This window comes from Bos grunniens, chromosome 18 (assembly GCF_055505025.1).
Source record: "Bos grunniens cultivar Pamir isolate PY7600 chromosome 18, Bosgru_T2T1.0, whole genome shotgun sequence".
NCBI lineage: Eukaryota > Metazoa > Chordata > Mammalia > Artiodactyla > Bovidae > Bos > Bos grunniens.
The window spans coordinates 40097694-40111458 of NC_141182.1; the positions used below are offsets into that span (position 1 = coordinate 40097694).

At 39.2% G+C, this 13765-nt stretch overlaps 1 protein-coding gene across 1 annotated transcript in view; it reads left to right on the forward strand.

Annotated features, from left to right (window-relative positions):
* HYDIN (HYDIN axonemal central pair apparatus protein) overlaps positions 1-13765 on the forward strand; it is a 339719-nt gene that overhangs the window by 108995 nt on the left and 216959 nt on the right.

The following is a 13765-nucleotide window of genomic DNA, read 5'->3' on the forward strand; positions in this document are numbered from 1 at the left end:
TTCTATTATCCAAGCAAGAGAATTCCAACTAATATTCTTATTGCTCTATAAATCAAAGAATAATTTGGATCATAGAAAAAGCAAGAGAATTCCAGAAAAACATCTATTTCTGCTTCACTATGCTAAAGCCTTTGATTGTGTGGATCACAACAAATTGGAAAATTCTTTAAGAGATGGGAATACCAGAACACCTTACCTACCTCCTGAGAAATCTGTATGGAGGTCAAGAAGCAACAGTTAGAACCGGACATGGAACAGTGGATTGGTCCAAATTGGGAAAGGAGTACATCAAGGATGTATATCGTCACCTTGCTTATTTAACTTATATGCAGAGTACATCATGAGAAACGCTGGGCTGGATGAAGCACAAGCTGGAATCAAGATTGCCAATAGAATATCAGTAACCTTAGATATGCAGATGACACCACCCTTATGGCAGAAAGCAAAGAGGAACTAAAAAGCCTCTTGATGAAAGTGAAAGAGGAGAGTGGAAAAAGTTGGCTTAATACTCAACTTTCAGAAAACTAAGATCGTGGCATCTGGTCCCATCACTTCATGGCAAATAGATGGGGAAACAGTGGAAACAGTGAGAGACTTTATTTTCTTGGGCTCCAAAATCACTGCAGATGGTGACTGCAGCCATGAAATTAAAAGACGCTTCCTCGTTGGAAGAAAAGCTATGACCAACCTGGACAGTATATTAAAAAGCAGAGACATTTCTTTGCCAACAAAGGTCTGTCTAGTCAAGGCTATGGTTTTTCCAGTAGTCATGTATGGATGTGAGAGTTGGATCATAATGAAAGCTGAGCACTGAAGAATTGATGGTTTTGAACTGTGGTGTTGAAGGAGACTCTTGAGAATCCCTCAGACTGCAAGGAGAGCAAACCAGTCAACCCTAAAGGAAATCTGTCCTGAGTATTCATTGGAAGGACTGATGCTGAGATGGAAGCTCCAATACTTTGGCTACCTAATGCAAAGAACTGACTCATTTGAAAAGACCCTGATGCTGGGAAAGATTGAGGACAGGAAGAGAAGGGGATGACAGAGGGTGAGATGGTTGGATGGTATCACCAACTTGTTGAACCTGAGTTTGAGCAAGCTCCGGAAGTTGGTGATGGATAGGGAAGCCTGTCTCTGGGGTCGCAAAGAGTTGGACATGACTGAGTGAACTGAACTGAAGAATATTAGCAGTAACAGTAGTATTTGCTCAATAGTAATAGTATTAGTTGCTCAGTCATATCTGACTCTTTGTGACCCCATGAACTGTAGCCCTCCAGGCTCCTCGTGTATGGGATTCTCCAGGCAAGAATGCTGGGGTGGATTGCCACATCCTTCTCCAGAGGATCTGCTGGAGCCAGGGATTGAATTCTGGTCTCCTGCATTGCAGGCAGATTCTTTACTATCTGAGCTACAAGCAAGTCCCAGAGTAAGAATATTACTTGACACAAATTCTCACAATGTTATGTTTTATTCTTTTTATAGTATTTGGATAGTTAATTTTTTCCTTTTTAAGTTTTTATCAGAATAATTCATGCCAAGTGAGATGGGAAGGTAGCCTGGCAGTGGCCAGAGCCACAAAGAAGGTGTACTGGTAGGGTGGCAACCTGATGGCTTCAGGAGATTGGATACATATAGAGGAATTAAGCAAAAAAGTAAGTATATTGAGGATAACAAGAGCTAGTAATTTTCACTCAGAGAAGGGAAATAGAGATATGGGAAGGAGGAAGCCTAAGATGAGCCCTTTGTTATTGGAATGGAATGGTAGATGTCATCTTAGTTAATACCAGCAGTAGTAGAGCAAATCAACCTCATATAGCACCTGCTAGGATGCAGTGGAAACACAGCGTCTCTTCAGTGATATTAAATGCTTACTTGGGTCTAGTCACAAGGAAGCCTCAGACTAACCCAAGTTGGAGGACAAAACATGATGACATCCGGGTGCAACGTGTGAGCCTGGATTGGATCCTTTGCTACAAAGGAGATTATTGAGAGCAAAGGAATATATAGAAGTTCTTTGTACTACTAAGGAGAGTTTTATGTATTTTTAAAATGTTTCAGAATTTTAAAAAAAGCTGATATCAATAAATAAGTAAAAATACATATAGTAAGATTATAAAGCTAAATAATAGCCTTATTTCTTCAGTACTGCTTTCCAAGAAGTACTTTTAGCTGTTTCTTGCTTATATGGTTATTTGTTGATTTATCAACTTCATGTACTACTTTTGAGTCTTCAATATAAAAAATGAGGATTTAGTTCACTTTTATCTTCTCTACCCTTTCCTGGACTTAATAGATTATAATTTACATGCAGTAAAATTCACTCTTTTTTGTATATACAGTTCTGTGAACTTTGGCAGACATAAACAGTAATGTAGCCACCACCAAAAGCAAGTGTAGAATATCTCCACCACCCAGTAAAATTTCCTCATGCCCCTCTTTGCAGACAGTTCTCTCCCCCACCTTAATCCCTGGTAACCCAATTATTTTTATTATATTTATTTTATTTTATGAGGTTTACTTATGGTCTTAAATAGCCTTTACTTATATTTAAAACTATACGTTTGTGTCCATCAGCTCTACAATATCCTTGGGTGAGTTGTCTGCCCACTATAGTTCTCCCTCTTCTGTGAGTTGTTCTACTTGTGTGTTGTCATGGTTGATAACCACATTCAAGCCTTCTGTTTTGTCTACATAAATTGTATGCACTGGAGGGCCAAACTGTATTCGGGGATTACATTTTATCCTCTATTGGTTGAGTGTTCTGACCTTAAGTCGCTCAAAGAATGTCCCTAAGGTCTGAATCTTGTAGATTCTCTTTCTTGACTGGCCACCACCTTCCCACAACTATACCTCATTTTAACTCACCTCATAATTGACCTGACTCTTCCATACAGTTTTTGGTATTTTTCCCCCTGTGGTTTCTAATTCCTCATTTTTAAAATTTGTATCTAAATTTAGGGTTCATGCTCTTCTTCTCCTTGAAGATATTTCCTCAGAGCCTATCAGCTTTCTATTCTAATTTAGATCATTTACTTCCTGCACAGTTTATATCCAGTTTTTTTTTTTTTAATTTCCATGTGCATTCCATTATATCTTTTGACTCTCATTTTACTCAAGTAATTTCCTCAGAAGGTGTATCTAGATGGGAAACTTTGATCCTTGCATGCAAGAAAATGTCTTATTGTCCCTCCATACCCACTTGATGGGCTTTTCAGGTTGCGCTACAGATAAAGAACCTGTCTGCCAGTGCAAGAGACTTAAGAAACATGGGTTCAATCCCTGGGTCAGGAAGATCCCCTGGAGGAGGGCAGCAAACCACTCCAGCATTCTTGCCTGGAGAATCCTATGGACAGAGGGGCTTGGCAGGCTATGGTCCATAGGGTTGCAAAGAGTCGGACACGACTATAGCGGCTTAGCATGCATGCATGCACCCACTTGGTAGTTCAGCTGACTATAGAATTCTAGGTTCCAAATAATTTCTCCTCAGAACTTTGAAGACCTTGTGCCAAATTTATTGTAAAACTTCAGAAGCTTGAAGTCACTCAATTCTCATTCTTTTATAGGTGGCTTGGTATTTCTCTCTCATATTTTCTAGGGTTTTCTTTTTGTATTTGGGATCTGAAATGTTGTGAAGGTATGTCCAAGAGTGAGTTTTTCTAGTTCATTCTCCTCAGCTTTCTATGGGCCAAGTATGACTACTCGTATGTTACTTCAGCTCTGGGAATTTTTTTTTTTTTTAACATACTTTCCTCCATCTTTTTCATTTTATTCTTTTGGAAATTTTAATGTTCCAAAGTTAAACATACAGAATTTATCATCTTTTGTCAAAGAACAAGATTTCAATCCTCAAACATGAATAGTAAATGATATTAAACACAATTTAAAGCTATTAAATAAGGATGCCTAGAGAAATACATTTCTGACATTTATTAGTCAGAAAAATCCAGGTAGCTTGTATCTTGCATTCATAGGACTCCTTCCAGTGTTTTGTGGTCTGTGATTGTCTATTTGTATATAAGAATAAGAAAATGGGCTTAATTTTCAGAATAGCTTGTGCTACTTACCTCTTTGTTGGTCTCCCAGGAATATGGCTGTGGTGGTTATTTTAAACTTGGAGGGAGAGTAACAAGAGTGCACAATCATTAGTATCCCCAAGTGCAAAAACCCCACTAATCTGTTACAACCAGCATGCTTCCAGTCCTTATCTATATAGTCACTCTTCTCTTTGTGTACAGGGGTCAGGCAGCTTAGAATGGGCTGCCCAACCCAAGACTGGGCCATTTTCCACCTACCCTAGGTGTCCCTTCCTGATGATACTCCCCTCACCTCCCCTGGATGTAGCCATCACCTTGACTTTTAAGATAGTCATTTTCTTATTTTCGTGTATTACCACCTGTGTATTCATTCCTAAGCAAAACAGTATGGTTTTACCCATTTTAAAAAATTTTGTGTCTTACACTGTTAGTACTTGAAAGATAAAGCCACTCAGTAAATACTGATTAAATGAATGAGCGGATAAGTGAAAAAAAAAAAATGAATGAATGAGTGAATGAATCCTAGTTTGATCCGGTCTCTCCCTTGCGCATGGATGCGGGATTCTCAAGATGGCAGTAGGATGAATGTAGAACGCACTACAGATTTCTGGACTGACCCGTTTCCACGCTTCAGATCAGCATCATCGACCCCAGACTTCTTAGTGGGTCTGGAGGAAATGTTGGTACATCAGTGTTCAGACATAGGCTGGAAATGGTCCAGTGGCCCCCACATCACAGGTGCTGGGATCTCCCTCCCATCGATGGCTCCCCTGGGATGTCGTCGTGCTTGGCCTTATTCCAGGGGGCTGGCTGCTCTCCAGGAGGTTCCCAAACATTACATAACTAATTGTATTTATCTATTGTTTTCTTTGCAATTCTGAATTCTGCCACAGAATTCACATCCTGGTTCAAGTGAATGGTGTAATTTTCCATCTGCATGACATTCTTTTTTATTTTGTTAGTGATTTATTTAAAGATATGATTGCCAGGAAAGGGTTTTGTTTGCATAGTAATTCCATATTATCTTCTCTGTAAATTCCATGCAATTCTGTGTGTCTTTTCAAGGGCTGGTGCTGATTCCTTACTATTATCTTCAAAGGGTTGGTGAAACCTCCTGATTTGAGGTCACTAAGAAATACTTCTTAGGCAAATAGAAAAGCTCCTTCCCTTGCTTTAATTTTGTTTTCGTATATGGTTTGAGCACATAAAAGGAGAAACATACAGATATGGTTTTCCTCATACTTTTTTGCAAAAGTGACAGCATACTTTACACAGTAGTTCTAACACTACTTTTTAAATGCTTCTTAGAGACTATTCCATAACACTAAGTTTAAAAGGGTCATTCTTTTTCATGGTTGTATAGGAATTCTTTGTATTTATATACCAAATTTTACTTTTAACCTTTTGTCACTGAGAAATAGAACACAGATTTAGAAACGTACATATTGTCTGCTGTGGTAGGCAAACTGATGGCCTCCCCAAGGCGTCCATGTCCCCAGTATCTGTGGGTGTTTTACTTTGCATGGCAAAGGGGAATTAAGGTAGAAAATGGAGTTTAGGTTACTAATGAGCTAACCTTAAGGTATGGAAAATGTCCTGAGTGACTCAATCAATAATAATCACAAGGGTCCTTACATGTTCAAGAGGAAGGCCGAAATATCAGGCTCAGTGTCAGAATGCTGCCTTGTATGAAAGATTATACCAGCCGTTTCTGGCTTTGAAGCTAAAAAGGCCAAAGAATTCAAGCAGCCTCTAGGAAATAGGTAAGGCAAGAAAAGGTGTTTTCTCCTAGACCCTCTAGAGAGGAACACAGCCCTGCCAACACCTTGATCTTAAGCCAGTGAGACCCATTTTGGATTTGGACCTACCGAACTTTTAGGAGAATAAGTTTATGTGTTAAGCCACTAAGTTTGTGGTAGTTTGTTGTAGCAGCATTAGAGAACTAATACACATGCAAGAAGAGTCCATTTCCTTCTCCAATGCATGAAAGTGAAAAGTGAAAGTGAAGTCCCTCAGTCGTGTTGGACTCTTAGCGACCCCATGGACTGCAGCCCACCAGGCTCCTCCGTCCATGGGAGTGTCCAGGCAAGAGTACTGGAGTGGGGTGCCATTGCCTTCTCTGAATTACGGAGCATACATTATGTAATTGCCACCAAGATCAATAATAGAATATCTCAAACCTTCGTTAGGCTCCTGTGTGTTCCTTCCCCGTCACACTCCCTTCACTCCAACTTCCCCATAGGTAATCATCATTTTCTCCTTCACGATCATTATCTCCTTGCTTTCACTTATAGTTTATATTCCTGTGTTCACTTCAGTTCAGTCGCTCAGTCATGTCCGACTCTTTGCGACCCCATGAATCGCAGCATGCCAGGCCTCCCTGTCCATCACCAATTCCCGGAGTTCACTCAGACTCACGTCCATCGAGTCAGTGATGCCATCCAGCCATCTCATCCTCTGTCGTCCCTTTCTCCTCCTGCCCCCAATACCTCCCAGCATCAGAATGTTTTCCAATGAGTCAACTCTTTGCATGAGGTGGCCAAAGTACTGGAGTTTCAGCTTTAGCATCATTCCTTCCAAAGAAATCCCAGGGCTGATCTCCTTCAGAATGGACTGGTTGGATCTCCTTGCAGTCCAAAGGACTCTCTAGAGTCTTCTCCAACACCACAGTTCAAAAGCATCAATTCTTTGACACTCAGCTTTCTTCACAGTCCAACTCTCACATCCATACATGACCACAGGAAAAACCATAGCCTTGACTAGACGGACCTTTGTTGGCAAAGTAATGTCTCTGCTTTTGAATATGCTATCTAGGTTGGTCATAACTTTCCTTCCAAGGAGTAAGTGTCTTTTAATTTCATGGCTGCAGTCACCATCTGCAGTGATTTTGGAGCCCAAAAAAATAAAGTCTGACACTGTTTCCACTGTTTCCCCATCTATTTCCCATGAAGTGATGGGACCAGATGCCATGGTCTTCATTTTCTGAATGTTGTGTAGCTAAATATTACAATTTAGTATGCCTGCTTTTGGAATGTACATGATTGGAATCAATCTACATGTCTCATCCACGTTGCTGCTTATAGCTCTAGTTGCGTTTCATCTTCATTGTTGTGAAGTATTCCATTATGTGAATATATGTTCAGAGACAGGAGGTGGCAGGGAAGGCCAATGTCACTGGTCTTGAGGGAGGCCTCTTGGAATGCGTGAAATTTAACCTCCATCTCCAACTGCAACTTTTTCTTCATTTGAAAGCTTCTATAACTGGGCACCATGAGTACAAAGATGCACAAAAGCATAGCTTCTGCCCTCAGAAAGATAGAATGGAGTGGGGGGAACCGACGCAGAAACTAATAGTTATATAATGCCATAGAGTGAATGAATGAAAATTATTGAAAAGAATAGCTCTGTCTTGCAGTTTGCATGGAAGGTCCCAGAGAAAGTGACCCTTGAAATATTTGTTAGTCAAGTGGAAAAAAAGGAGGGCCTCGGCATGACAGGAAGGGAAACACTTGTGAAAACAGGGAAACACTATGTAAAAATATGATGAGCATGAAATGACAAAGAATTGTAAGTTCTTACGGTGTGAATCAGACAGAAACCGAGATTGGGAGGGGACAGGCGAGGGCAGGAAATGAAGCTGTAGGCTGGTGTATAGTAGGTGGGAACCAGTTCTCAGAGGCCTGCCCTTGACTGGCCGACTAAGAAGCTCAGACTTCATCCTCAGGGAGCAGGGAATCCCTGAAGGGCTGTAAGTGGGGAATGAGCAGCTTAGACCTGAATATGGCAAATATAACATCATTAAAACCTTTTCAGTTAATCTGATACTGAATTTTTTTCATTTAAAATTTTCAGATTTTCTTAGAAGTGGTTAAACCTGTGTATTAGATATTTATAAAAACTTGCTGGTGGTTTGATCTAGGTCTCAAAGCTGATCTTTCATCCATCTTGACTTTCCTGTGGAATGTGAAAATACCTGATTTAAAGATTCAGTTCAGTTCAGTCGCTCAGTCATGTCCGACTCTTTGTGACCCCGTGAATCGCAGCACGCCAGCCCTCCCTGTCCATCACCATCTTCCGGAGTTCACTCAGACTCGCGTCCATCGAGTCAGTGATGCCATCAAGCCATCTCATCCTCTGTCGTCCCCTTCTCCTCCTGCCCCCAATCCCTCCCAGCATCAGAGTCATTTCCAATGAGTCAACTCTTCGCATGAGGTGGCCAAAGATTACCCTTAAAAAAAAAAAAAAAAACCTCGAAGGGAAACCACACATATTTGGTTTGAATACACCATATGAGAACTTCAAAGGAAGTAACACTTCCTGATTTAAACTGTGAAATATATTGCTAGAGAACATGGTTAATGGGTGCTTCAGAGTCCAATTCCGAAAAGCAGCATGGTGGAAGTGACTCCAGATGTACCCACTTCTTTGAAAGGCCCAATTAAGGTGAAACCTCATTGTCTGTTTTCACTCCGTGCATCCCAAGAGAAACATCTGAGTTTTTAGCACAACTTGGGACTTCTGAGGTTTATCCTAATTAAACTAAAGAATGGAGGTTTAGGAAAGAGAAAGTTAAATTACTGAAGTCATTAACGTTTGGGGGTTTTCAGAGTTTTGGTGGCTCAGTGATAAAGAATCCTCCCGCCAATGCAGGAAACATGGGTTTGAACCCTGTGACAGGAAGATCCCCTGGAGAAAGAAATGGCAACTCACTCCAGTTTTCTTTCCTGGAAAATCCCATGGACAGAGGAGCAGGCGGGCTATAGTGCAGGGGGGCGTGAAAGAGTCGGACATGACTGAGTGGCTAACACTCTCACTTTGGCTTTCATGTGAGTGATATGCTATATAGTTGTAAGTTGGCTTTCTCAAAACTCATCGGATTGCACCCTGATGATAATATAAGGTGCATTATTCCTATGAATGCGAAATTATTTTCTTAATCAGCTACTTTAAATTACATTTTCAGCTATCAAATATTTCAAACATAAAGAAAAATACAGAGAATAATATACCAGTATCATCTTTTATACTTACCCAAATTTAAGAAAGCTTGAACAAATAGAAATGCTCATGATTTTGGTCAGGAAAATCAACAGTATAAATAAATCAGTTCTCCCTATAAATGCAATGTGATCCCAGTGATAATATCAGTAAGGTGTTTTATTTTGTTTTAATTAGGTTCATTCTAAAACTCCTTTAGGGAAGAAATAAATTCCTCATTGCCTAGAAAATTCTACAGGAATAATGTGGGAGGACTAGCTACACTATACATTGAAGCTTATTTAAAACCTATAGTAAATACAATTGTATGGTTCATAAACATGAAGAGAAGGTAACCATCAAATCAATGTTTATTTTAATTTTCATCCTTATTAATCATCATCAGTAATAGCAGCATGTCCCAATCCCCTAAAATCCTATCCTCCCCCAAATCCATATGTCCCAGTGTCCTATGTGAGCAAAATAAAAACCGTCATTTGCTTGTCACTTTGCTCTTTTTATCTTTTGATGCATAACAGACTACCCCCAATTTAGTGGTTTAAAACAACTAGCAATCACTTATTTTGCTCATAGATCTGTGATTTGGGATTCAACAAGGGCAGCACTATTTGCTCCACACGAGGACAACTCGGCAAGCTTGAAAGTAGAGGCTGATAGCATTTTTTAGCTCATCTGTATCTGGCACTTGATCCTAGCTGTTGGCAGGGCCCTCACCAGGTTCTGTTTGCTGCAAGCCCTGTTGTGGCCTCTCCATGTGGCTGCTTGCTTCCTTGTGGCGTGAACAGTGGACTCAGTTATTGAGATGAGAAATCTCCTGCAGTCCAATTGTCATTTCTTTCGGTTATCTGTCTTTTTTTATTAGATTAATATTAAGAATTACTTTATGCTTTGGTGTTGTACAATTTCACCTAAATGGGTTAACCTTTATTTATCCTACTTCAAATTTGGTATGCTTCTTTAATGTAAGTACCTTTCATCAATTCTGGAAAATTCTCAGCAGTTATCTCTTCAATGTTTTCATCTCATTATCTCAGTTTTCTCCTTCTGGAAATTCTTTTGTATATATGTCTTTCCCATGGAATTAAAAAAATCTTTTCACTTCTCCTTTATATTTTTTTTCCTTTTTGCCCCCTGCAATGAAAGCACAGAGTTTTAACCACTGGATCATCAGGGAAGTCCCTCCTTTACATTTTTTCCTTGTGTAATACATTCTGGGTTTTCTCTAAGATTTTTCTTCCAGTTGACTCTTCAGCTATTTCTACTCCATTTATTTAGTTTTTATTTCATCAGTTTGGCTTTTCAGTTTTAGAAGTTCTATTTGGTTTTAATACTTTGATTTATCTGCTTCACATGGTTTCTATTTCTTCATCTACATCTTTAAAGATTTTAAGAATGCTGCATGTTAGACTTTTCTATTATCTCAAACTTTTGGAATACTAATTTACATGTTTGTGGTAACCACTGCTTTCCCCCATATTGAACTGATTCTTCAGATGACTTGAAACATAGGTGTTGTTAGCTCATCTTTAGCATGTGCTGTGGAATGAATGTTTGTGTCCCTACCCCCTCACTCCCAAATTCATATTTTGAAATATAGTACTCAATGTGATGGTAACTGGAGGGTAGTACCTTTGGATGTGATTAGGACATGAGGGCAGACTCTTCATGAATGTGGTTAGTGCTGTTTATAAAAGAGACCCCAGAAAGCTCCCTTGTCCCTTCTTCCATGTGAGTGAGAAGATAGCATCTGTGAACCAGGAAGCAAGCTCTCACCATATGCTGAATCTGCCAGTACCTTGATCTTGGACTTCCCAGCCTCCAGCACTGTGAGAAATAAATGTTTGTTGTTTAACCCTCACAGTATTTTATTATAGCAACCTAAACGAACTTAGCACAGCATAAGTACTAGATCATGAATGGTCCTTCAAAACAATTTTTTATTTCTTCAAGACCTTGCAACTTTTATTTTCTCAGCTTCTAATTCTTTCACTTATGTTGCTGTTTGGTTGCCCAGTTGTGTCCAACTCTGCAACCCCATGGCACACCAGGCTTCCCTGTCCCTCTCCATCTCCTGAAGTTTGCCCAAGTCATGTCCATTGCATTGGTGATGCCATCCAGCCATCTCATCCTCTGATGCCCTCTTCTCCTTCTGCACTCAATCTTTCACCTATCAGTTCAGTTCAGTTGGTCAGTCATGTCCAACTCTTTGTGACCCCATGAACTGCAGCACGCCAGGCTTCCCTGTCCATCACCAACTCCTGGGGTTATTCAACCTCATGTCCATCGAGTTGGTGATGCCATCCAATCATCTCATCCTCTGTCATCCCCTTCTCCTCCCACCTTCAATCTTTCCCAGCATCAGGGTCTTTTCAAATGAGTCAGTTCTTCACATCTGGTGGCCGAAGTATTAGAATTTCAGCTTCAGCATCAGTCCTTTCATCTATAATAAAGTGTAGATTTGGATCCTGTATCTATACATGGGACTTTGAGTTCTAGCGGGGGTGTCTTTCCCTTATTCAGACTGCAGGGTAGAGGACAGACTTCATCACTGCCTCCCTAGCCCTATAGGTAGAATTTTTCTAGTTGCCTTTTTGGAAAGAGGCATCCTTTCCAAGGTCCTGGACTTATGCAAGGATCTAAGTTCAGTTCCTCATTCCCAGATAGGAGCATAGCCATATGCCCTGTTTCTGTGAGGGTACTTAAACTGAAGCCATTACATCATAAGACTGTATATACTTTACAAATCTCTGAGTTCTTTTTTTAATTTCTGAAAGTGAAAATGAAAATCGATCACTAAGTCATGTCCGACTCTTTGATGACCCCATAAACTAGCCTGCCAGGCTCCTCTGTCTGTGGGATTTCCCAGGCAAGAATACTGGAGTGGGTTACCATTTCCTTTTCCAGGGGATCTTCCTAACCCAGGGATCAAACCCAGGTCTCCTGCTTGGCACATGATTTTTTTATTTCTAGCACCTAATAAATTCTTCTTTTTTTTTTTAAGACTTGGATAAATATTAAAGCTACATGTCTGTCACACTTTTAATAAGTTCTTTTTGTATTTAAAGTGAAAGGATGTGCTGAGTCAGCTTACTCTGCCCTGTTGTCAGAAGTTAATGTAGTTAACCGTGTTTATATATTTCTTGAGGTAGCGTTCTTAGAGAATCTTCATTGAATTACTCTGGCTGCTCATTAAAAATGTGGGTTCTTGGGTTTCATCTATGTTTATTATATCGAAATCTGGAGATGGTGCTAGAGAGCATCTGTTTTATTGTGGACTAAAAAATAAGTGTGTAGCAAAGTTGCAGGGAATGATTTATATAGAGAGAAATCAATTGTGTTTCTAGACAGAGAACAATGGGAAATTGAATTTTTAAAAAGGCAATATTACTTACAAAAGCATTAATAAATACAAATTACTTAAAGATAAACTTGACAAAAGATGTGGAAACCTATAAAACATTGCTGAGAGAAATTAAAGACAAAACTGAATGAAGAACTGTACCTTGTTAATATAGGTAAATTAAATATTAAGATGTCATTTTTCTCCAAAATTCATTTATAGATTCATACAATTCAAATTAAGATCCAAGTTGCTTTTTTTTTTTTTTTGATAGAAATTGACAAACTTATTCTCAAATTCATATGGAAATGCAAAGAATTTAGAATTGTACCAAAACAACTTTGGGATAGAAGAATAAAATTGAAAGGCTAAGCTATGATAATCAGGATAGACACTTCCTGGGTGGCTCAGTGGTAGAGAATCCACCTGCCAATGCAGGATGCACAGTAGATGCAAGTTTGATCCCTGGGTTGGGAAGATTCTCTGAAGGAGGAATGGCAACCAGTATTCTTGTCTTTCAAATTCCATGGACTGACCCTCGTGGGTTACAGTCCATGGGGTCGCAAAGAGTTGGACATGCCTAAGTGACTGAGCATACACACAGTCAAGATAACCCAGGATAATATCCCCATCTCAAAATTCCTAATCACATCTTTTGTCATGTACGATAGTATTCACCCTTTTGTGGTATCGAGGTAATATTTATAGGTTCCAGGAATTAGGACATGGTTATCTTCGGGGCCATTATTTGGCTACCACAGATCCTATGTTGCTGCCCAGTTGTTTTAGCTCTTTATACTGTGTAGTCCATCTTTCCTACTGATTCTAGCACCTGCTGTGTCATAAGTCAAATTTACGTATATATGTGCATTTATTCTGAGTTTTGTATTCTGTCTCCTCAGTTATTTTGCACTTTTTGCCCAATACCACACTGTTAATTACAATGTATTTATAATAGATTTTAGTATATGAAAGGGCAAGTCCTCATATACTAAAATGTCCCCTCACTTTGTGTTTCTTTAGAAATGTCTTGGTTAATATTGGCCCTTTAATTTTTACACTTAAATTTTATAAAGAACCATCAAATTATACCTACTGGCATTTTGTTTAGTAGCACATTAAAATTATAGACTTAGATCAGTTGGAGAAAACTTGACAATTTTATAACATTGAGTCTTCTCTTCAAAACATAACCTAGTTCTCCATTTATTTAGATCTTTCTTAATATCTTTCAGTAAAGTTTAACATTTGTTCCTTGAAGGTCTTAAGTATATTTTATTAGATTTATTCCTAGGTACTTTATATTTTTGTTGCTATTTTAAACAATATCTTGAAAGTTAATTTTTGACTGTTGCCCTCTGTAGAAATGCAGTTGATTTTTGTATATTAATTT